Raw genomic sequence first — 26,282 nt, 5'->3', positions numbered from 1 at the left:
GGCATTCCAGGTCACAGGCATTGAGGTGGCTCAAACATTTTTGAGTGCTTTTGACAGACCAGAATTCATTTTGCAAACTTTCCCTTGTTATTCTTGGATGAACAAAGGTAGAAACACGGACTCCTTGCTGCGCTCTGTGCATCAGTTTTGTCTTGATGAGGATAACTTGTTGCTTCGTTTTTGCATAAATGAAACTGAGTCAAATCATCCTTTTGGCACGTTATTTCTGTTTGAATTCTCATTCTGTTGTTCAGCACTTCAACAGTTCTGAAGAAAATTAACCACAGTGACCCACCAGTTATTTTATGTTGAGCTACTGGAGTTTATTTTCCTCAGATGCTAAATGTATTTTCATGACATAAATCAAGTTAAAGAAAAGATGATATTTCTCATAAAATATTCTTTCATGTCTTACAGCGTTACAGGGCTGATAATTATGAAGTTTTCCTATTATTTTCTGTACACAAAATTAGTGTTTCTACTATTACTTCCTTGTTGAGAAGTCTTAAAAGGGAAAACTTGAGAACATATTCAGTTTTATAGTATTTTATACCTGAAACAAAACTGCGGTTCTCACCTACTGCTGTAAGAAAGCTTGCACGCAGGAAACGTTTCCCTTTCATATTGCTCACCTCCCAGTTACAGTACTGATGGGAGGTAAGAACGTTCAGCTAGCAGTCATCTGGGGGGGTCTGGTTTTCTTTCACAGGTGGCAACTACAGATCTGTCACTATCTCTTGCTTCACTGAAATCTCTGGGCATGGATGGAAGCTGAGCTGAGACTGGGTTTTGTTCTGTGTATAGTTACTTTGTGTTTGCAAAGGACTGGAGATGTCACAACTTGTGTCCCTCCAACAATACTGCCAGTGTGCCAGAGGTAACTGGAGGTAAAACCACCCAAGTGGGCCACTTGTCAGAGGTGCGCTGCCAGCTCTGCTATCAGCTCCAGGTGACAATCAGGATTCAATGGCAAGTTACAGTCTGAAGGCTTCTTGACTGTGTTGCAATAGGATTACTTCATCTGTGCTGTAATATTTCCACCCCTCTCCATGAGGACAGCTTTCTATTTTTTGCTATTAGGGAAACCACACTGCCTGGAAAGATGTCTATATTAAGATGACACATTATATGCTGTTGGGAAATAGATTTGCATCTGATTGGCTTATTCTTAGAAGATTAGAGACTGACCATATATGAAAGTATTTCTTCATGTGTTGTTTCTTATGTTTAATATACAACTTGAAAAGGAAGGCTCTGCTAAAAGCTGTCTTCAAAAATGCTTAAAATCTTTCACAGGAATTGAATACAGGCAGGGAACGATGCCTGACCCCCAGATGTTCTTATAAAATGAAGTACTATGCGTAAAAGGATGCTTTTGGCACCTGTAGCTCTTTACCTTCTGTTTACAAAAGTGTCTCCTGGCTGGGCTCAGAAGAGCCTGCTGCCAATGGGAATATTAGTGCAACAGGAGGGAGAACAACTGGAAAGACCCAATATGTTCTTCTGCAATCGCAGGGATAGGGGCCTGCATTCTGCAGCCTCCCAGTCTCCTGGGAAAGCAGTTACCCTGTGATAGAGAGGGGAAAAAAAACCACCTATGAAGGCCTTTTAAGAGAAAGGGATAGGGACAGGTTTGCACTGCCATCTTCAGCCTCAGAAAAAAATGGAGGTCTTTCATGTAGTAGACAGAGCACCTGGTTATATGGGGTATCCCCAGCCTGCTTACAGCAGCCAGGGCAGAAACTCAGGCATGGGGACACCAAAGATCCTCATAGGAAAGGTGCTTCTACTCGTCTTCATACCATGCTGAACCACTCACCTGTCACATAGGGAAGAGATGCAGGGATTTCCTCCAGGCAGCCACTATAGGTGCTACAGAAAGAAAATGTATAACCCCTCCACGGTATGGCAGGACAACAAAAATATAGGAGGAAAGTAACAGGCAGTGAAGTAAGACTTGTGTTGGGGAGAGAGAAATCTGAAAAAATGGAGCTGCTTAGAGTCCTAAAAGGGAAAGTGAACACAGAGCAGAGAGAAAGGCTGGGAAGAGTGGGACAACATATCCCCAAGCCTGCAAGTGAAGTCTGAAAAATTGGTTGTGGGTTTCCCCTCAAATACAAACTCCTCTTTCCTTAATGCAGCAACACAGCTTCAACTAGGGGTCAGAAGATACATAGTCTGGTAATGAAGTGCTTAAACAGCATTTAAGATTTTCCATTACATAGAAATACATATCCACCAGAGAAATGTATCATTATTATTGATTTAATTGCTGTCATGTTTTGCATCTTCAAAAATCTCTTGGTGACTTCTTGGAGAACGTGGAGCCCAAAGTACTCTGAGATTAGTGGGATATTTGAATTATTAACCCCTCCTGTTGCAATATCTGGAACAAACTCTTTTCTTAGGAGTTTACAAAGGACTCTACTGGAAATCCAAAAGTGTCTTACAAATACACTAACACTGCTTTACATAAAGCCACACATCTCTGGGAATCAAGCTGCAGAATGAACCATCACATTATTGTAAAGCTGAATAGCTTTAAATACAAAACGCTGAATTCCCAAAAGCTGCTATCAGTAGCCTTTCTGTTTTATGCGCTGTTAAACTTGTGTGCAACAGGCTGTCACTGAACATTTGTTCCACATTTTGCTGAATGAAGAATGAATGCAAGGCAGCTAAGGTACCTTCCCTGCTGAGAGTAAAGATGAACGAATTGGGAGCTGCTGCAGGGATTGAAAAGGAGAGGCTGAGGGCTACCAGCAGCGTGTGCTGCAGTGATGCTTATTTGGGGATTGTGGGAGAAGGAAGCAAGATACTGGAGCTCACTGAAATTGCCAGAGCTATTATATAAGCCATTAACAAAAACCCCAAAACCACCACAACAACAAAAAACCCCACTCTAAGCTGTTAGCTATGTGGACTATACTGCTAAGGGGCAGGGGGAAGTCCTCATTTGGTGTGTATCTTGCAACTGGGAGAAGTTTGATAATGGATGCATGGATGCTCTCAGAAGACAATCAGTAATAGCTACCAGGCTTTACTATCAGCCTCGAGTCTGGCTAGGCACAAAGCATGTGTGAACTGCATCACCTAATCACACTAGCCATGAAGCCACTCCTTTAGCTGAGTATCACGTGGGACCTGCATCAAACCTGTCCGATAAAGGACTCTGACCTCTTTTACTAATAATCCAGCACCCTTTACACCCCTAGGTCTACTCACCTCGGAACTCTGTGGTAAAAGCTGTTGAGGAAAGATTGGTGAAACTTTCTGAAAAGAAAGATGGCATTAAAGTAAGCATGCTGTCAGGAGGGATTAAATTTGGGCTGGTGAAATGTGCCTAAAACCTGTTCTGGAGACAGAAATCTTCTATGTACCAGACATGCTTAGCATGGCTGATGCCAGCATAAGTGTATCCTGTCACATCGGTATGCCTCTTTCTTCACCTCGCTGAGTGAGGCAGCTATGATACTGCCACAAGGACACACCTAGATCCAGTTGTCACTCTTTTTTAAGTGGCTTTGCAGTCCAAATGACCTCCTGAGTCAAAGTCATAATAAATAGAAGATCACTACTTGTCTTTTTATAAGAAAGAAGGTGTATTTTGCATTCAGAGTCTTCCAGGTTCTCCTAGTCCCTTGGTGTGGTACAGCAGGGGCCACGGTGGATGTGTCCATACATCACTGAGGGGCTCATCCAGGCAGAGAGAAGAAGAGGGGCTCCATCTAATGGTTTAAGAACTCCTGTTCCAAATAAAAAAAAAAAAGTGAGAGGAGCCTCAGGCCAGCCTTGCTCAGGTTTCTGAGGCTTTGGAGATACTGAACCGTCAAATGATGAGCAGTCAGATTTGCTGAAGACTACCACTGGTCAGGGTGTGCTCCCATTTAGACAGCCATCCTATTTTATTATTTATTTCACCAAATACTGTGACTCATTTTTGAGCCTGATACTTGACAACTGAAATAATTCACCTCAAATATAAGCTAAAATTTGGATGCATCATACCAGATTTTAATTTTGAAAATGAGAGTCCAGCTAGTTATGTGTGGGCTTTTGAGACCTGAATTCCAAAGTGCTGCAGTCACAGCAAAATTAAATTCACTCATCTTCATCTGTCAAAGCAAATCTCAAAATATTAGTGAAACTATTTGAAACTGAAAATATCAAAATCTGTGGATATTTATTTTTAAAAAGTTTGATTTTATTGTGAATATTTTTGCATATACATAGATATAGGTTGTGCAGCTTTATGTGTACGTCAGTTACTAAGCCAGGTCTGACCAAGTTATTTTGTGTGGTGGGAACAGTATTATGAAAATTATTTATTTCCAAGTAGGAAACAAAACTGGTCAGGAGCCATATATTTCCTATCTCAGCTCTATATGTATGAAGGCTTTATTAATAGGTTTCAACTTTTTTTCAATTTGTAACCTTCCCTTGTATTTTAGGAAAATACATATATATAAGGTAGTATTTCAAAGGAAGAAAGCCTTCTGCAAAACATGGTTTTATAATTAACTGGTGCTCGCTCTTCTTGCCTTTCCAAAATGCCTCCTTGAATTACAGCATCACAATAGGGATATGAAACTGTAAATGAGGGTGTCATCTTAGAATCTACCCACTTCTCACTATGCAGTTCACCAGCTGGTTTGTACATCCATGTTTTCATTTATTCTTCTACCAATGTCTGTATCTAAGAAATTATGAAAGCTTTTCTTTCCCTCTGGTTGGTCTGCAATATTCTCTATAATGCACTTAATGAGTGCATTTAAAATTAGTGACTTCTATCAGTAACTAAGGATATGTCGGGCTGGACAGAATGCAGCACAGAACATATAAGCTAAACACAGAGGGAGGAAGAAGAAAATTGCAGTAATTACAGTCATCCACTCTGGCAAGCCATTTAGCATCACTGGCAGATTTCATTCATGTGATCTTGTGGGCAACCAGATGGAAAAAGTGGCATTGATTTTCATGACTTCCACCTCCAGAGTTTGTGAACAAAATCCCCTAACAGCATGAAAAATCCTGCCGCTGCCACTGTACCTGCAGCTAGCTCTCCAGTAGGCAGAGGAGCTGCCACTGCAGCTGGGAACTTAAATTATAAGGGCATCTGACATGCATCCTCTTTCTCTCTACTGCTCTTCTTTTTCCAGTCTCTGTTTCCGCACGCTCTGCTGCTCTTTCTCATTTCATCTTTCCAGCTATGAATCTGTCTTTATTGAACATGCTATATGCCAGTGAAGAAGTAACACCTTTAATTCAAAATTCAAATTAACTCCACAGCAGTGCATATGGATCCTGAATTTGGCAGGAATTTAGATGAGATCTTGAAAGTTCCATTACATAAAATTTGGGGGTGTAAAGTTCTTCCGTTTCACCAATTCATCCTGTCGATTCTTCCTATTTACAGTTGTGGCTGTGTGAAAATAGATTCAGTGTTAAGTTTAGGTGTCCACTTACTTCCATTGATTTATCGCTTAAGGATGTCTGTAAATTTGGTTGCTTAAAGCTTTTTCTCAAAATGTTGAATTTCAATTTAAAAAAACATTATGTTTATCATAAGGTTACTGAAAATATAGTTTAGCCTTTTAACCAAGTATTATAGGAAACTGCTTGGTTAGTATTAAGAGAATTTCTGAAGGCTAGATCTAACTGGAGTGTTTGGCAGATGTTTTTTCAGATGGGTGTTTGAAGGAAGTAAGACCTATAGTCCTGCAGTTTGTCCATCTGCTGGATTCCTTTCCCTAATGATGTTTGAATTTGCTGACAAGTTACAGCTATATTTGACAGATAGAGAGACTTTGAGAACATGAAGTTCCTGGAAGCCTCATGAAAACCAGCAGCTGGTCAGGAGAACAACCCAGATTAATGCCACCCCACTTAATGGCAGCTAGTCCAACTAGTCCCGGACATGTGCTTAGCTCCAAGGTGGAGAGCTGTAAGGGATGCAGAAGGGCAGTGGGTGATGCTTTGTGTGCTGTGGTTGGGAGGGGAAATGGGCATCTGGGAGCACTGGGAAAACAGGCAGAGTTAATCTATAGGAAAAAAATGGTCAGGGAACAGATGGCCACAGTCCATCTGCTCAGAAAACAACTTGTTGGCTTACAAAGTAGTTCATATTTAAAACCAGCAGGATTCATAGAATCATAGAATGGTTTGGGTTGGAAGGGACCTTAAAGATCATCTAGTTCCAACCCCCTGCCATGGGCAGAGACACCTCCCACTAGACCAGGGTGCTCCCAGCCCCGTCCAGCCTGGCCTTGAGCACTGCCAGGGATGGGGCACCCACAGCTGCTCTGGGCAGCCTGTGCAGCGCCTCACCAGCCTCACAGTAAAGATCTAACTTGAATGTACCCTCTTTCAGTCTAAAGCCATTCCCCCTTGTCCTATCACTCCATGCCCTTGTAAGAAGTCCTTCTCCAATTTCCTGCAACCCCCTTTAGGTGCTGGAAGGCTGCAATAAGGTCTCCCTGGAGCCTTCTCTTCTCCGGGCTGAACAACCCCAACTCTCTCAGCCTGTCTTCATAGAAGAAGTGCTCCAGCCCCTTGATCATCTTCATGGTGCACCTCTGGACCCAATCCAAGAAGTCCATGTCCATCTTCTGTTGGGGGCCCCAGAGCTGAACGCAGTACTCCAGGAAGAGGGTATGTGATGACAGAAGTATTCTGTGTGGCCTTATTCCCCTAGCCTTTACAGACTAATTATCCAGAGGTGAGACACGGTTGTCTCAGGCACACTCCTCTGGCAAGAAACTTCACGTCATTAATCTCATGGACAGAATGCTTCTGCAGTTGTGGTCTCTCTCCGAGTACCTCACAGGCAGGCAATTGCCTGTATGCTGTTTTTAGAGCAATGTCAGGGTGTCCCTATGTTCCCCAGCAGCCAAACTTACGCCAACTCTTCACATGCAAAGTTGAAAATTAATTGCAAGGACAGGATATTTAAGGCTTTCTGTGAAGTATTCAGTATAGCAGCCCAAGGTGTTGACATGTCTGCCTCGAACAAATAAAAGCCACCTGTGATAACTTCCATTGCTTACCATGAAGCTGTAGCCCAGCTGCCAAGACAGAGGCAGCTCTGCTTAAGCAGAGTAAAGTCCGGAGAAATAACAATTGGACATGTGACTAAAACATTTTCAGTTGCTATAAACTCATCTGTAAACAGCGGAACTCAGAAATAAAGAGAGCATGCACCTCATTAAATAAAATGAGATAAAAATAAATAATGTTCAATATACTATAACGAAACTATGCAGTACCTGGCTTTGAATACACAAATCACATTATGAAAGCACTGTACTTTTTCTGCATGGATTTCCGGCTATAGACTCTTCACATTTTAATGAGTGAAAAGTTTCACATAGTGAGAGAATATGCATTTGATAAACCAAAATATCCTGGTAACCATTCTGATTGGAAGTATGAAGAGCAGTCTGTCAAATTCTCCTTCCTTATCTCTTGGTTGAAAATCTTTTCTATGTTTGCCAAGAAAATATACTAGTACATTACCACCTGGTAAGTAAATCTTCCACTGACTCACTTTCAAAATATATATATTGCCTAATAATAATTTAAGCTCTCAGTAGTAACTGTTGGGACTCCTCACATATGTTTTTGTAATAGTTTTAAAAATAATTCAGGATTAAAAACTGCTGGATCCCTACTGTCTGTCTGGGAAGAAGGTTATAAAGAATGTTACTGTGTTCCAAGTGATGGTGCCAACAGGTACATGCAGAGAGGATAACAAAACATATAAAATATGTTCAGGCTATGGGGAAGAAAAAAAATGCGGTTTTATACTGTGCATTTTAGTATGTGCTAAAAAACAATTTTTATACAATATTTTGTGTGCTGTGTCATCTTAACTATTCACTAGGGAACAAGATGAGCCTTAATAATTAGAAAAGCTCCTTCTCATATAGGAACTTTTCTATCCATCTGTGCTCTATCCTGTGGGAAGAATTCTTAGCTGCTGTTTCTTTTTAAAGAAATTCAAGTAAGATCTCTGATCTGTAGGATGTATTGCTACACAAATCTTTCTTTTTGGCCTTTCTCCTTGTACCGTTGCATCCCATTGTAAAGGAAATTTTCAGTATACACAGCTCTAGTTATCTACATGGAGATCTCAGCTGCTCCACCCTAAATATATAAATCCCTCACCACTCATTTGTTTTCAGCAAGGTCCACAGGCTAGGCTACAAATGAACACTACATAAGCAGAACTTTTTTTTTGTCTCCACCTTTTAAAAATATTTATTCCTACGTTCTAGCTGACGTACAAATAAAACTTAAAAATGTATTTGCCCTTTTGGTACTAACATGTTTGGATGCCCCAGTGAGGACTGTGACATAACAAACCAGAAGAAACACTTGTGACCTTAAGTATTTTGAATTTTAATTTAGAAATTGGTGTAATACATGAAATTGACTCATAATTTATCTTACTGTTCATGTTACCACTGCAGGTGTTCTAGTAGAAACTCTAGAAATTGTAAAAAAATATTTCTAGGGATCTTAAAAAAAAAAAAAAGTCTAGTCTTTCTTTCACTTCAACATTGGCTCAAATCAACATTATCAGAATAAAATGAAGACTCAAAGCAGGAAGTAATTTTCTTTAGGATAATCCAAAAATGTTTACATGGTAGAGTGTGTACATGATTCGAATGTAGGAATCTGGCTTCACCTCCTCCTCCTGAGCAGTCACTTCTCTCAATTGACTTGTGAGCTGTTTTGCACACCACAGGTTACAGAATGGAAGTGCCAAACACTAATTATAATTATGTCCCCATCTGTAAATGAAGAGTGCTTCTGGAGAATTTGCTCTGCCATCCTCCTTTCCTTCATTCATACCATTCAGCAACATAAAAGTGACTGTCTCGTGTGGTAGCTGGGCTGATGAAGGATTGACTCCAGTAATTATGCTCTGAATCTCTTGATAAGGGGTTGTCTCCTCACTGACAAAAGGGAGACTTTCTCAGAAACAGCTGCTGTGATTATTGAGTGCAGGTATCAGTCTTGTCCTGCCAGCCCACTCAAACAGAACATTAATAGTTTAGTCTATTAAAATCTACGTTTGCAAGTCTCTGTGAGCAGAACTCCCTGGTGTGAAATAATACAGCTCATTACCAGGAGACAACCTGTCTATACCCTTCTCCATTTTGGAGGGAGATTACCCATAGTAATTCACAGGTACTTTATCCCACCTACAAAATGACACGTTGTAATAGTCTCTTATATAATGTAATTATACCTTGGTTCATATTGCATAAAATTATGAAATTCAAACTACTGCTGGGAAACACCTTTCTCTGACATTAAAACTAAAATGCTTCACAGTAATACTAAGCTACAGGGCATAGTTGAGTTAAAAAAAGGAAAAATAGTGAAATGGAAGGAAGTAGAGAAAGTTTCAGGAACAGTGCGACTAGAGAAGAAATAGGAGTTGCCTCAAAGCACTAGAGCAGGTCCAAGGAGATTCCTGCTGCCTTTGCAGGAGTGCAGAACGCCCTATTGAGAATCTAGTCCTGATGTCACTGTAGCTGTGCTTATGATCTGCTCCAACATTGGAGATGTTTGTCTCTAGTACCAGATGCTGGCTGGTAGATAGAAGATGTTTGTCCTTTATTTACATATTTACAATGCACCAATAAATTATATTAAACATACCATTTATCCACAAATCTCAACAGTTTTGTCCCGAGGAGAAAGTAAACTTTTACATATTCTTGCCATAGGCTCTGTACCAATTTTGCAATTAAGCAGCTATTCCAGCTGACAGAAGATAGAGAGATCTCTGGCAACTCCTCCTCCTGCTGGAGCTGAAGCCAGGCTGAGCAGGTGTTTTATACCTCTTCCCCTCTGCAACCGAGTGAAAACATTCTCAGTCTCATCCAAAGGCAAGAGAGCAAATGTTTTCTGTCGTGTAACTCATATGTCAGTGTGTTTCAGTACTCATACAACAGAAATAAAACAATGCTCAAGTTGAAAATATCCAACAAAAATCAGAACTCACAATTCAGTTTCACTGTTGGTATGATATCCTCTGGAATCAGAGTACCACTAAGCTGTGCTCAGTAAAACTGAAACTCAAGGGTGACTGTAGCTGACCAGTAAACAACTGATAAACAAACTTGCTTGGAAAGCCTGTTCCATATGACATAGAACTGTTTACAACGAATGAAACTGAAATGACTGAAATGCAAAATCGTAGTATAAAATAGTATTTAAGAGTATAACAGTTCTAAACAGGGAGTTAGGAGTGGTGATGCTCTCTTTTCAAATGGAAGTATCATGGAGTGCCCTAGTACTATGCTAAATAAGACAGCTTAGCAGTCAAATTCTGGATGAAAAGGGAGAGTGGGATTCATCACTCACTCTGGCAAGAAGTCCTAGCTCATAAGAAAGCTGCATAATTAATGCTATATATTTTAAAGCTGTGAATCGCAATTCCTATGTAAGCTTTGGAAATGGAAGAATGTACCCTGGCAATATTCCTGAGGAGGCAGGGAGGGCACTCACTGAGACTTACGTATATGAAGTAAGAAATTGAGAGTCAGGGATCTGAAAGATAAACATATACCAAAAGGTTATGTCTTGTCCTTTAGTGCAAGTTATGGGGGCTTACTTGACAGGCAGAATCTAATGACTCGTAAGTTAACTTACAACCCTAAATGTAGCAATTGCTGAGAACCAAGTTAAATACTTTGATTTTGCTTATTTTTAGTTTTAAAAAATATTTCCCAAGCACATACTTTAACATTGAGAACCACGTTCACGCCGGTTGTCCAAAAAAATGCATCGTCATCAGAAGAGATCCAGATGTGGCTGTTTCTCTAATCACAATTAACTGACAGCTTATAAAAGCCATCATCTTAAGAAAACACTGACATTTGAAAAAGCTTGGGATCAAGAAAAGAGCCCCAGGGAGTAGTTTAGGGCTCCTCACTCTACTAGAAATAAAATCAGCAGAGGAAGTGAAAGACATATAATTAGAAAACTGAGTCTTGAACCAGACAAACCCTCTCCTCCTGTATGCACAGTCTACTGCGAAGCTGTAAAAGCTGTTTACACTAAAAATTCAGTATCATCTAAGAATCTATATTCAGTATCATCTGGAATCTATAGTTCAGGTTTTCACAGCCACTTGATGGATTTAGACTTTACGTCTTACATTGCAACAGAGCGAGTGGTGCCAGCTCTTGTGCTTTGATTATTAGTCTCTTGCTATTTGGTGTCTCCTAGGAGCCAAGAAAACATAAGAAAAGCTTTCGTCTAATATTATATTTATATAATTGCATATTATATGTATGTACTCATATTTAATCTGTGGCCCTCCTGGCTGTGAGGAAAACCTTGACGGGGAAACCCGCATCCATCATTTAGGCAGTCAGAGAACATTTGGTGAGATAACTGTCTTAGTACTGAATAGTGTTTTGCATTGGTTTTACTGTATGCCTTCCTTGCTGTCTCAGTAAGGAAAGCTAATCTGCTCTGATCTCTGTCCTGCCACGTCTAGGCCATCACCGGAGCTGCATTTTCTACTTGTAGCAATACCCTGAATATCTTTATCTTCTGGTATGGTTCCTTCCATGACTCCAGTGCAGGCATCAGTTGTTCCTCACTGACAGCTCTCTCTCTAGGTCTTAGACTTTGGTACTATCATGCCTCCCAGAACCAGGAGAGCCCTCCAAAGTTTTAACACAGGATTTGTTTTCTAGTAAAACCACTACGTGCTCAAGTACCTTCATGTACAGGAAGGACTAGGAAGGATTTTTTCTCTTTCTGCCTTTTTTTCAGATAAACAAAGACTCTGGGGAGAACTACTGTCTCTCTCTGGAAATGTTTTTCATGATCCAGAATTTCTCTATTTATTTTCTGCAAATGAAAGCTTATAGTCACAGATTTTATTTACCAACCCCTCACCCCCCCCCCCCCAAACCAACCAACCAACCAACCAAATAAAACCCAAACAAAAACAAAACAAAACTTTTAAGGATAGGACTCAGGTAAAACAATTCAGGTATGACTGAGTTTTCAGTGAGCCTGATGCAACAGCTTAAAACATAGACAGCCCACTTTATTTTCAGTGAAAATTCTTTTAATCTCTAAAAATACCCTGTGTATTGTGTGACCCCCATTGAGTACAAACTCAGAGGAGTTGAATGCACTGCTCTGATATCACAAATCTGGCTGATTATCACAAACCCAATTATAACCAACAGCTGACCTGACAGTCAAGATCAACACTAGTCTGATCAGCAAAGCCTCAGAATATCCACTTACTGGCATTGCACACTGATGCCTAAATAAATGTGATGCAGTGACCTGGTCAGATGATGCTAAAGCATCTTAAACTCAGAAATCCTGATAAATGCTCTCAGGAAGGCCTGAAGTAGCTAAAAAGGAAAAAGATCTAAGCAGGCACAAGAGAACTCTTCCCTAGATAATGGGTTTTTTTTAATGCAATGCTACCTGGAAAGCATCACAGATAGATTAAAGCGAACCCTTCAAAACTGCTCTCCTACTTGCCATCCAAGAATGAAAGCTGAACATGTGAAAAGTGCTAACTTGCAGGTGGATGCTCAGCCGTAAGTTAGCACCAGCAGACCTGACTCCTGGCCAACTGCTCTGCCGGCTTGCAGGAAAATGGTTCTAGCAAGGGCCCTTATCCCAAACTTCATGCAAGAGCCATCATGAACACAGGTTACAGGAAATATCAGTTCTGTTATCAGCATGAGGGAGTCAAGTGCTTTAATATTAAATGTCAGGAAAACTTGATTGAGCAGCTTACTCATCTGAAAATGAGTCAGGGAAATTCCTGTGGTGCATATGAGTGGAAACTGGGAATCCCTATCGCAAAGAGCTCTCATGGCATATATTTCAATATTACATTTATTGCCATTGTTGACTGTGGGATGGGAAAAAAAGGAACGGTGAGGAGTTGCTTAACTAGAATTCATGAGTACATGAGTAATGTCATACAATCGTGTTATATTCTCATTACCTCCTTGGTTAACATTACTTACTTCACTGGAAATTACCAAGGGTAAGATATGAGTCATAATCAGCGCAGGAGAAATAAGCTAATGAGAAAGTACCCATTGCTGAAATGTCTTTTTGCCTACACAAACAGGAATAACGTGATATTTCTGTGCAGCAGTTGTTCACACAACAATAATCTTGCTTCTTGAAGACGCACGCCTCGCACCCGCTCCGCCCGCGTTATCACCCGAACTTTAAGTTTTCCTGATCTGATGCGCAAAGAGCATGAGGAATGGGTCCTTCCCCCCGGCTGGTCACGCTGTCCTCTAGTCGCGACTGAACGCCCAGGACCGGGACGCACCTGCCCGGGGGGGGGCGGGGGAAGGGGCAGCGGGGGCTGTTCCTTGGCAGGAGCCGGACAGAACGGCAAACGCCACCTCCCTGCCAGGGACGCGCAGCCACATCCACATCGAGGACAGCGGGCCCGGGGCAGGCCCCTCCCGCCCAGGCGTTACCGCTGAGGCCGTGTGCCTTCACGGCGCTGAGGACGCGAACCGAGGCGGCGTCCCGCCGGGCCCGCCGGTTACGTAACGCCTCCCGCAGGGGAGCGGAGCCGCGGCGACCGCGGCGGGCAGCTCCGCCGGCCCCTCGGAGTGGGCGGACAACGCTCCTGCGGCCCCTCCAGCCGCCGAGCCAAGCTCCCCGGGCCCCGGCCGCCGCTCCCGCAGCCTGCCCGCCCCCGGCCTCCGGCGGGAAGCGAGGGCAGAGGACGGGCAGCGGCTCGGCACCGGCCTCGCCGCCCCAGCGGGCATGCGCAGCCGTGGGGGCGCATGCGCCTCCCGGGCCCCCGCCAGCGCGCCGGGCGTGCGCAGAGGCGGCGGGCAGGCAGCGGCTGAGGGAGGGCGGTTGGCGGCGGCGGGCGCTGCCGGAGCCCCGTGGGGCGGGCGGGCGGGCAGCGGTGCGCCCCGTGCCCCGCCGCGGCACGGCCCAGTGGGGGCTCCGGCGGCGGCCGAGTGGCGCCGGGGGCCGCCGGGCCGGCAGCGCCCGAGCCAGGCTGTGCCCCAGTTTGTGTCCAATCAGAGAGTGAAGTGTGTGCACCGAGCGGGGCGGCAATGCGTAAACAAGCCCCGGGAAACTCCTCCGCCCCCCGCTCTCCCCTCCGCGCCGCTCCCGCTCGCTCCCCGCGCCGCCCCGCAGCCGCCCCCGCCGCCCGCCAACAAGTCCGGCGAGGCGCGCGTTCCCGCCGCCCAACCGCCTCAGCCGCCCTCCCCTCCCCCCGCCCGCCCGCCCGCCCAGCCGGCGCCGCCCGCGCTGCCACACGCACCCCACTCCCGCACACGCCCGCGGGTGCCCGCGGCCTCCCGAGGGGGAAGGTAAGGGTCCCGCCGGGCCGGGCGGCGGCAGGGGCGGGCGGGGGCCGCCGGGCGGGCGGGTAGGCGGCGGCGGGGTGCGGATGCGCGGGGAGGGGGGGGATCATGTGTCATAACAAGTTGTTGAACGTGACATTGCTCTTGAACTGCGCTGCGGCGGCGGCGGGGAGCGGGGCCGCGGGGGGCAGGGGCCGCCGAGTAACTTTCTCCTCAGATACGCCGCGGAGGAGGGAGGCGGCGGCGCGGGCAGGGCGGCGGTGTTGGCTGCCGGCGGGGACCGCGGAATGCGCCCGGGAGAGGCTGATGCCGTCCGCGATGCTTGTGGCTTCCTGAGGGGGACGGCGCGCAGCGCGGCTGGGTGACGAGCGCTTCGCGTCTGGCTGCTGCGGGAGCCGTTGCCACCCCTGCGGGGATTTTTCTAGCAAGGCGCCTGGGCGGCTAGTTAGCGAGGAGTAGGTTCTGGTCCAAAGCATCTGTTCCTGCGGGTAATCATCCCTGGCTAATGCTCCGTGGCAGTTTGGCCCGCTTCCGTCGTGATTAGCTTGGCTTATTATATAAGATGTCACCGGAGGAGGAGAGGCGCAAACCCTCGGTGTGAGGGGCACAGGCCGGCCCGCCGCGCCCTCCCGCAGCAGGTCGCGGCGCTGGGGGAGCGCCCCGGCCCCGGCCCCGGCCCGCGCAGGGCGGGAGCTCTCCTCGCTGCCCGCCGGTGGAGCACGGCAGCTCCTTGTGCACGTGGTTGGGTGTGTTTCCCAAACCCCTGAGCAGAAGCATAACCTGCGCTGGTTCCCCTCCGCGTGCCCTTCTCTCTCTCGGGAGCAGTAAACATTTGAGCATAGCAAAGTTTAAGAACTTGATTTTTGCTTCCTTTATGTGCATGTTTAGTATGTTAGTATGATCTGGGGACGATTGAATGAATCATCAGTTCCATGGAATAAAAGCAAGTGAATCATCTCTCATACACACACATACAACCGTGCGGGAGCATAGTTGTTACTGTAGATAGTGAAAGGTTAGCGTCGGTTTCTGATACGCAGTGGGATGTAAGAAGCATAGACAGCGCTCAGAAACCTAGCAGGTTTCCTGGGGCTACTTTGTGAACTGTGAAAGTTTTGCAACACTCGCTTGCAGTTTTTCCTGGCTCAGTGGTTGAATGATAACTTCCTTCTGTATCAACTTGCTACCCTTTATTTTACCAAAATTCTCAGAAAGGTGCTGTTAATGGCAAGATTTAATTTGCTGTGTTATTCAAAATGTATTAATTTAAAATAAAATTTAAGAAAAAAAAACCCACCACCCACCAAAAAAACCTCCTAAACATAAATGATATTGCACTACGCCTATACACTGAAGTCAGAGACAGATCCCAGACGCTTTTAATCTGGGATTCGTTTTGCTTAGTTTTGTTAAGCAAAAATACTTAGTCTCTGTTAGAGTAAAAATATATAAATACATATTTGGAAACAAATTAAGGCAGTTTATTTAATAAACATGTTAGGGTTGTACCTAGATACTCTTCTGTTCTTGATCCTCTTGCCTTTTGCTGTGTTAAATAGGATTGAGGCTGGGTCCTGTGTATAGTTTTTCTTTCAACTCTGATTTGGTTCCAAAGTGGAATTTCCATCCTCCACGTTTTCTTGATGTGTCTATCTCTACCTGTACAGAGGCAGAACTATGAATTTTAAGAGATTAATTCCTCTTCTTTTTCTCAGCATACCTGCCACTTGAGAAATGAAGTCACTGTTTACAACAAGGAAGTAGTGCTTTATACATACAAGCACTTGGGTTTACAGTATATGAAGATCTTTGCATGGTCTGCCTCCTTTGGCATCAGGTATCCTTAATCTTGCTGCCTCTGTTTTCTACCTGTAGTCGTTCTCCAAACAGGAATGGAGGAACGAATCAGTCATGGAAAGGGTTGGTTTGGGTAATTGTTACTTTTGGGGAGAAAAGGCATATTACCTTTTTTTGTTTGTCTAGAACTGAGTGCACTGGCACTTCAAAAACGGTTTTATTGCGTTAGCTACAGGATTGGAGCAGCTAAGTGTGGGAAAACTACTACTTCAGGGTTCATTGGGCGGCTTTTAACACCTCACTATCAGAAGATTCTGAAGTTAACCAAGTTAGGACTACTGTGAACACATCGTAATAGAGATTCTCTTAATTGAGGTACTTTGGGTGGTCAGATTAACAAACAGGAAAGAAATAGTTTTATTTGTGCGTTTAAATCAGCATTCATCCATTTGTATTTGATTTCCGTACAAAGAAGATAGAAACATACAGTGTGGGTGGCATTCTATGCACCCAGACCTCAGCTGAAAGCAGTAAAGCAAATAATACTGAAAGTGGACTCACTACTCTGCTCCAGCCATTTTTCCCTGCTCTATATGCGCTCTAGTCTTCAAAGCAGAAGTGAAAAACTCTAGGTTTCACTTTTAAGTCTGCAGAATGTGCAAAATAAAGTGAGATAAAATGGATTGGTTTAAGGTTACTTCTCTGCAGCTCCATTTTTTGGGATTGATAAGCAGATTACTGTAGGATGCACAGCAGAACTTTGAGAACAGTGGAGGGCAACGCAGATAAAAGTGGAGTGTCAACTTTGTATTTTGTTTTTTTGCTGTGTTGGGATACATAGACTTGGTTCTTAGCATGATAAATTTATGAATGTATATTAAATCTTACACTGCCTTTTATCAGAAAGAAAACAAAGATGAAGTTATAATCTTTATTTGAAATTAATAGTACTTTGCTTAAAAAATAGTTTATAGTACTTTGCTTAAAAAACAGTTTATCACCTGCTTTGCAGATTCTTTGCTCTGAAAGACTGGTGCCAACAGCACCTTCATATGTCCTTCCAGCTCTCTCAACTGGAAATGAATAGTTAACATCCCAATGGAAAAAAAAAAAAAGATTCTTTCCATTTTGCAGTTTTGACTTTAAAGACCCTTTCTAGGCAGATCCAGCAGTCCCAAGCAAAGTTTTGAGCTGTTTCTGTAGAAGGACATACTGCTAGTGTTGAAAAAGAGAATCCTTTCTTCAGCTACTGAAAACTTTGCACCAAGTGCATGTTGGCTTGGGGGTCATTTGCTCCCTAAATACTCAGATAAAAACATTTGTTACAGTTCTAGGGGAAGAAGTTTAATCTCTGTTACTAATCTCAATATTTAAAATATTAAGAAAATAGTTAGAAAAAGTTGATACTCTACCAAGGTGTATCGCTTTGTGTATTACAGTTGTAGCTAATCTGTTCTTGAATATTGGCGGATAGCACTTCAGACATTTCCTACAGTGAAGCTTATTTCCCTTATTATTGTGTTTTTCTCTTTACATTTTTCCAGTAAATGTAGTGCTATGAAAAGTAACAGCTTTACAGAATTTGCGACTGAAGCCTGTAGTAAGCAGAGCAGGTGTAGCACTGGCAGCAAGTTCCTCCATGCTATGACAAGACTGTGTATATGTAACTGCATGTGTGCATGTGGGAAATAACAGTGTTACTGTCTCTATCTTAATCATTGCTTATAAAATAAAAATCGCCTACTGCCAAGTGTAGGACACTTTTGGAAGGAAAGCTACATAGTGTTACTTGAGCATTATGGTCTCAACAGCTGTCACTTAGTTCTTACATGTGAAACGTAATCTTGGCTGGTTACCTAAAACTGAAACCATTTATCCCATTACTAATAGTCAAATTCATGCATGTCTCAGCAGTTTTCCTAATATCTGGCCAAACTGTTCCTTTGCTACTATGCACTGATCATTTCTTTCCTGATACGGGATAATTTTCTTCCTTTGTCGTTTTATATGTGTTTTGAGGTTTGGCTGAAATAAAAAAAAAATAGCCTGGAAGTTTGCCATAATAACCCTATTTTCATAAAAGACCTAACTAGGGGAAAGATGAGAAGACTTACTTTCTTAGAGAAGGTTAAAGATGAGAGTAAAAGTTATTGGGAGGATTTTACGTACTTAAAGATACTGTTCTATTACTGACTGATGCATCAGAAGGAGGGAGGTACCAGGCTGCAAGGTGTTGCGGTCTGTTACAGTTCAAGAGCTGCTTTCCCACGCTGAATCTTCACTGGCAGTTGAGTTTGCACTGGTTTGAGTATACCACACGGGCGTTGAGCAATGACTGCTGAAGAACCAGGTATCCGCACTCAGATAGGGTGCCTTTGGTGACTTCCTGGGCACAGCTTCAGTACTGGTTCTTCCACAAGGAGAAGAACCACTTTGTTGTCATACCACTTCTCCTCTAAGCAAATTCTTATAAAAAAGAACCCTTCCTACACACTAAATCACAAATGGAGATGCACTAAGAAATAGTGTTGGGACATAAATGGTGAAATTTTGGGTTTTGTCCTCATTCACGGGTGTGATTTATTCTATGCATATTATTGATGGCAGCATTACAAAATTATTTTCTGACAAAGATACATTGTTTCTGACAACTTTCTGGGAGTTACCTGCTTCCTCGGAAAAATCTATGGTTCTGTTCTTGGTCTGTGTTTTATGAATAGCAGACAGCTGAATCGATGAGTACAATCTGACACCAGCAGGGATGGTTGTAGCTTGTAATTGCCATAAAATTGCTTGCATCCAGTTTATTATTCCCATCTTCCAAACTCCACCCTGCACACTTGTTTAGTTCACCTGTTACAGTTTGGGTTTTGTATTACGACCTCTTGGGGAACGCTTTGTCATTCATTCTGTATTTGTAAAATTTGCAGCACTTCAGTATTCTGGCTGATTTGGCTTCCAGTCTCTATGGAGATAAGTAATAAATAATAGCTTTCATTTTAGATGGTTTTGTCTGAACCTTTACTGTGTTTCTATGCCAGGCAAAACCAAAACAATTCTTCTGCAGTTTTAATAGAACATTTGTCCAAAGACCAACACTGGAAGTAAAACATGATTCCAGATAGACAGCAGTATGAATGAAAAAGTAACAAATCTAACTCATATTTTTGTCACTCACGTGAAGCTTCAGTGAGGGAGACCATGAATACCACCAAGAGCAAAATTAAGCCCTAAGAAAAATGAGACTTCAGGTTTTTTTTAACATAGTTCAGCAGGAAGAATCTTACAGGAATTCCCAAATGTGATGAACTTCTGTAAGGGACAGATTGGTTGTCATTTTCATAGTATCTTCTGGTCCTTCTTACAAATAAACAAACAAAAAAATTGTGATTTTCTTATGTAGCCAAAACAGCCTGAGCAGCGGTTTGTTCAATTTTGGACTTGGAATCACACACTTCTTTTTGTACCTGAGCTATCCTGGTTCCCTTTGCAGAGATGTAGAATTAGGGACTGCTTACATGGATTATAGACAGATGAAATTGTTACAACTGACTTCTTCCATGGGGAGCCAAATGCTGTGGTAATAGCTTGATGACAGAGAGGCAATTTATCTTCACTTTGTAATTACAAGGGTGATTTCACTTTGGCACTGTATCAGAATATGGGAAATATATGGATTTTCAATGTAGTGTTACCAGGTACCTTTATATGAATTTCTATTTGCAGTGGTCTTTAAAAGTATTAATGTTCATTGTTTAGTTTTTCAGGACTAATATAATTGTTCTGTATCAGTTTCAGTCAGTACTAATGAATTCCATTTTACCAGACAAAGCAAGAAAGTACCCAATTTAGTTTGCAACAACTGTGAGCTAGTAGTTGTGTGGTCATATAGATGATTTTATGACTGTTTGTGTGACAGTAACATATATTTCCTAGTGGCTGCAGCTGACAAACTAATTTGCAGAAGTAGAATAGCGAGATTTCTCTTTAGAACTATAAAATGGAACATTCTAATATGCATTATCATTTACATTTTTAAAACCAGTTTCTACCATCATATAAGAAATCAAAGTATTTCTTTTCTGAATACAAATATGTATTCAGACAGATAGTGTGGATTTATGAGAACACACTTGGATTAATTCTTATGTTTTCAGCTGCTTATTAACATTTTATTTTTGTTTTCAGTCACTTTAAAATTAGGATAATGTATGTAAATAAGAGCTTTTATAAAAAAAAACCAAACCTAATATAAGACAAGAACTGTAGCTTTGACTGAGCATCCTAACCCATTAAAAAGTTCTTGTTAAGGAACAATCTCAGTGTCCAGTCTTGGCATTCTCCTAATCACTGCATTTTTCATTGTCTGTGGATTTGTGATGTGGAAAGGAAGTACCTGCAGATTGAAATTACTTGTATGGTCGTAAGTCCTATTTTAGCTTTGTCAGTACAGTGATAGCACTTACTGCTCTTGATCAATAGCAGGCCTTGGTACATAAACGCAGCTCTCCAAGACTTAACACTGAGTCTGCTTAGCAGTTGCTGATGTAATAATACAACGTAAAACTTAATAGCATGACCTATAACAAGATATTAATTTCCTGAATCTGAAGTTGTACTTGGAAGAAAGAAAAAGCACTGGAGTTGCTTTCAATAGCAGAAGAATGCATTGTGTTTCCTAGTTCTGGTTCTTTTTAAAAATGCGGGTAAAATATTACCGCCTTACTAATTTAATTTGGATTGGAAAGTGTGTTTATTAGATTATTCCAGTATGTGTCCAAAGTCCCTGAAAGAGAAATTATCGCTTTTCTTTGGGATGTAAAATGCACCAGGGTTATGTGTTTACGTAAGTTTCTTAGACAGAATTTTTCAGATGACTTTTTGCATTGTGTTACATCTATTAAAATCTTTGTGTACTAACAAGGCACATTACAGTAATAGAATACAAAAAAAAAATATTCTGAGGATAGATTTCAGTGCTAGTTAGTACTGATCAGATCTGACAGACAGATAAATTCTCTCTGCCGCAAAAAAAGTAGTTGATCTTGAGATAAAAGTCTTGAGTGATTCTTAAAGAAGCATCGCCACTAATTAAAGCAAGTGAAATTATATTTATTTCCTCCCTCAAGGAGAAGAATGGAATATGTCAGAAAACAGGCTCTTGATTAATTTCCTAGTGAGAACACAGTTCTTTTTTTCAGATGGAAGATCAGCTCTTAAACAGACAATGTGTGGATTGAATGAAGTTAAAAATCATAGAATCATAAAGTAATTCAGGGTGAAAAAGACCTTTAAGATCATTGAGTCCAACCATAAGCCTAACACTGCCAAGTTTCTTTCTTCCATGGTTTTATAAAATTGTTACTTACTTTTTTGAAGAATCATCAGTACTAGCTGCAGAGACAGAAGACCCTTTGTATGATATAAATGATATTTTGACTAACTACTCTTGGTTGATTCTGGCTGTGGAATTTCCCTGCATTCAAAGTGATTTTGAAGAGCTGCTTAATCAAACCAATATTTTTCAGCTTTCCATCTTAACTCTTTGAGTTTATCATAGATAAAGTAAATTTTCATGCTTTCATCCCAAATACATACTTACCACAATTTACAAGTGTTTTGTGCGGACAGTGATGACAGAATGCAAATGGATTTATTTGAAATAATGTACTCAGTGACAGTTGTTGCCTCACGCAGACAAGTGTTTATAATCTACCATTGATGTGTAACTTGCTGACAATTTAGAACGTAAATTTACATGGGTTTAGTCTACAATTCAAAATTTCCATTAATTGCAGAGGAGCTTTTCCAATGAATTCAGTGTGAAGCTGGATGAAACCAGTGACAAATTTGTAACAGAGGTGCTTTTCTATAATGTCTGGCTTCTCAAGGTATAATAGGTCTTATTACATCAACTGATACAATAGGAAAAAACACACAAACTAGGCCCTTTGTCAGGTCTCAAAGAATTAACCTTGAACTAAGGGTGTGATTTCAGAAGACACCTATATGTACTATTGAACTGGGGAACACTATTGAACTGCTATTGAACAAGGGAAGTGCTGCTTCTATCTCTTATGCTGTTTGAGCCCTGGCAGTCATTGAACTTGAAAATAAAGTTTAACTAAGCCATCAAGAAACTAATAAAAACAAGTTTTCTGTTGGTCTGGTGTGTTAAATGGACTTAAAGATGGATCAACAAGCTCCAGAGTGGTGCTTCCCTTTTTTGGTGCAACTGATCCATTAGATCAGCTCTGCTGTTCAGTTAAGTGTGGATTTAAGGACAAGTTGGGAATAGCTGCTTTGATTTTATTGTAATTATGGCAATCAAATAGCTAATTTGAGGCGGAAGTGTGGTTATCACCTGGAAAACAAAGTGGATATTAGTATAGGGAGAAAATGTAAGGTAGTGCTTCATCATGGGCAGAAAAAACCCAGATCATTACCACTAGAAAACTGAAGGCTTTAGCTGGTGTGTCACCATGCAGTAGAGGTAGTATCTCTAGTAAGTCTTATCATTTTTCATAGCTAGAAGATCTGTGAACCCTTGTTTCCAGGTTTAACTTGATGATCAGGACTGAGAAGTGGAATTTTCTTAAAAACTTTCTCATGGAATTCATTCTGGCACCTAGAAGTCTTGCTAATATGTGTAATTACGTTGACAGAAGAGCAGCGTGAACAGAGCAGTGTACATTAAGAAAGTGGTTCTCTAATATTTATTTAAGGTAATCTCTGGTCTTTCTTGGATACTTAGTAGGCTCCTGCACTGAAGTGGATTTTGTGTCACATGGACATGAGTTCCTGGAGCAGATTTGATGTTGTCTGGTTCTGGACTATTAGGGGCAAACTCTGCATCTGACTTCTTTCTTGGCAGTGGAGAACCCTTCCCACTTCCCCCATCTAGCTGGCCTATACCTAGATTTCTCAAGCACTCTGATACATAAAGAATATTTGCAAAAATTTGCTGAACATTGGACCTTTGGATTCACATTTTCTATCTTTTTTTGGGGTAATATGTGATAACATTGACAGGTAGCGTGCTGACTGAAATTTCCTATAATTCCTACAAGTGATGATAGCTGCTCATCATGTTATTTTTACTGTATGTTTTCAAAGGAAGCATCTTGGGTCTCATGTATCCAAGGTAGTATCCATAAAAACACAAATAATTTAGAACTTTACCCTTAGCTGAACATAACTACTGTAACTTAAACCTGAGTTGATCCATTTGACTCTAGGCCAATATTGAATATGCATGTAGATAGAGAAAAGCCTAACCACAAGTACTGCTTGTACTTACCATAGTTAAGTTACCACAGACCATGCCTTGAATTGCTTATAAAATTGCCAGTTATTAAATAATTCCAAGAACAAGATTAGGGAAAAGTTGTCATTTTGCCTAGTAAAACAATTTTTGTAACCTTTTCATTAAAGCCAGGACTTCAAATTTGGCTTAATTATTGTCTTTGTATTATGAATGTATTTTTTCCTGTCTTCTGAAAATAGAGTAGTGTTTGATCAAAGTATAAGCCTTTGAAAAAAAGTATCTAAGTTTATATATGTTCTTAGAAGAGGCTGGTGAGAGTTTGCCAGCGACATTTTCCAAAGACGGCATCTGCAGCCAAGTGCTTGAGTGGAACTTTCCCTGTCATTGTTTCTCCTTGAATCCCAGTGTGGACTCTGATACAAGTATTAAAAAGGAGGAGTTTAGCTCTGTTTTGACTGTTAGAGGCACAGACATCACAAAGGAGAAAGAAGAGGTGACTGCTTTGCAAAGGAGTGAGAATGGCAAGTGGCGTCTGTTTGCAACTATCAGCAGACAAAGGCAGTTAGAAAACCATTAGGAGGGTCTAAGCACAGGGAAATGAGGAGGTGCATGTTGAGTGATCTGGAAAGGTCTCCTGCTCAGGGGAGGGTAGGAGGCCTAAACCCAGTAGAGAACATACTTCCTAAGCCTCTTCTTTCCTCTGCTATCAGCAAATAGCAGAGAGAACAACGGGTAAAGAACGTCTCTCCCTTCAGTGCTTGCTGGATTGGTATTCATACATTTGAGGTCTGTTTGGTGGGTGGAGAATTCAAACTGCTGACAATTTACACTGCACAGAGTCATACTGACTCTGCAGTAGAAATCCTGTATTTTGGGCATAGTTAAGTATAAAAGTTAGATTGTTCTCATATAGCTCTTTTAAGGCTAAAGGACTAAAATGTTAGGACGTTTCTTGTTTTAGGCTGTTGGTGTGACCATTATGTATCCATTGTAGTGCTCTTCAATTCTGTTCTTAAAAGGCTTTCTCCCCAGCAACCCCTTATTCACTGCACAGCTGTAAATTGTTTGGGGATTTATCAGTAAAGGAGTTTTCTGCAGTAGACGGTAGAATGGGCGCAGAGGAATGCAGAAAGACAGGGAATAGTCTCAGCTTAGGGAAGTTGAATGCCACCTTGGAGGACTAGTTTCTGTCCATCTTGGATGCTAGATGACTATTTCATGTTGGGTAGGTAACATACATCAGGAATTCACAGATGGGCATTCATTTTTTAACATTTGTGAAACACATGTAACCAAATTTGCCAGTGTTCTGACATTGCCAGGACAGCTAAAATCACGTGAAACTGAGCTGTTTACTGTCTGAGTGTCTTGAAAAATTGAACTTGCATCGAGTGTATGGAACTAAAGAGTACTTGAGACAGTTTGGACCTAGACTTCTGTGTCTCCTGTTTCCATATCTGTAAATTATGGCTAGCAGTGTTTTGTTGTTGAATAGGTGTATTGGGTCTGGCTGAGCCCCATAGCAGCCCTTCGAGCGCTGTGCTCTGTTTTGGTAGCTACAAAAGTGTTGATAACACACCAGTGTTACGGCTGCTGCTGAGCGGTGCTTGCACAGCATCAAGGTTGTCTCTCCAGCATTATCCCCCTCACCAGTAGGCTGGGGGTGGGCAAAATCTAGGGAGGGGATGCAGCCAGGACAGCTGACCCAAACTGACTGAAAGGATATTCCATACCAGATGATGTCTGCTCAGATATAAAAGCTAAAAGAAAGGAGGAGGAAGGGGGGGCATTTGTGATCAACAGTGTTTGTCTTCTGGAGCAACCACTCCTTATACTGAAGCCGTGCTTCCCAGGCAGTAGCCAAACATTGCCTGCTAATGGGAAGTAGAGAATAACATCTTCTGTTTTCCTTTACTTCTTTGCGTGCAACCTTTGCTATTGCTTTATTAAACTGCCTTTATCTTGACCCACAAGTTTTTTCCATCTTACTTTCTATCCCCCAGTTCTGCTGAGGAAGGGAGTAATAGAGTGGTTTGGTGGGCACCTGGCAACCAGCCAAAGTCAACCCACCACAATAGGTTGTGAAGAAGATCATTTTTTTTACTATTTGAGGAGCATTAAGTACTGGAGTAATGAGTGGGTATGTTTGTGTGATACCAAAGACCCAGGAGTAAAATAAAAAAAGCACAGCTGTCTTTTATACTAGGTTGTTTGATAGGAAATATACATTCATAGTATTGAAACTGGTATTAGAGTTCACACATGCAAAGGCACAGATTTTTTTTTCTTCAACTCTTTTGGAGTCTGTAATTTTTACCGAAGTCGTACTACTCTTGGAAGGCCCCATCTAGATAGAGAGTTCTGTTGAGTTTAGTTTCATGGAGATGTACAAGGGATTGGTTTTGCCTGAAGGTTGTGTATTTAGCTAAAGAAATATAATAGACAAATTGGGTTCAGGGAGAGGCACTAATTATACAGGTACAGTTTTCCATAACGTACTTGGGTATACTGCTTGGAGGTACAAAGATGCAATTTTATTTTCTAAACTAAATATGCACTGGGGCATGTCCATGGCATTTTAAGCAGGTGTAAGCTCCTGCTGCCAGAGCTTGAAGAAACTGAGAAAATATCTGCCTATGGTTAGTGTAATATCAAGACAGAGTATATTAGATGTGGCTCAGTGCCATGGTAACACCAGAATATGGTTTCTAGTCAGCTTACAACACAGACATATCTTGCTGCTAGTCAGCCAGCTTGCAAATTTTCTTATAATTAAAACAAATAAGATTCATTAAAAATACTTTATTAAAACAAACAATCTTGTTTTTAGGAAGCTGTGACAGTGATCTTAACGGAGGAGTTCT

General features: G+C 41.7%; 1 protein-coding gene across 5 annotated transcripts in view; it reads left to right on the top strand.

Moving 5' to 3' along the window:
* The window catches only part of PCGF5 (polycomb group ring finger 5), a 100,481-nt gene that overhangs the window by 15,303 nt on the left and 58,896 nt on the right, over positions 1 to 26,282 (top strand). For 2 of the 5 annotated variants that reach the window (XM_055719998.1, XM_055719992.1), the window contains exon 1: positions 14,231 to 14,360. The exons of 2 other annotated variants lie outside the window; for them this stretch is intronic. The gene's annotated coding sequence lies outside the window, so the exon portion shown is untranslated. Of the gene's footprint in view, positions 1 to 14,229; positions 14,361 to 26,282 lie in introns of those variants that run through there. One more of the 5 variants, XM_055719993.1, reaches the window with a different exon arrangement.

The sequence above is a fragment of the Falco cherrug genome, chromosome 9, assembly GCF_023634085.1.
Source record: "Falco cherrug isolate bFalChe1 chromosome 9, bFalChe1.pri, whole genome shotgun sequence".
Taxonomy (NCBI): Eukaryota; Metazoa; Chordata; class Aves; order Falconiformes; family Falconidae; genus Falco; species Falco cherrug.
Note: the sequence above shows the minus strand (reverse complement) of the source record. Positions and strands in the feature narration are given on the sequence as shown.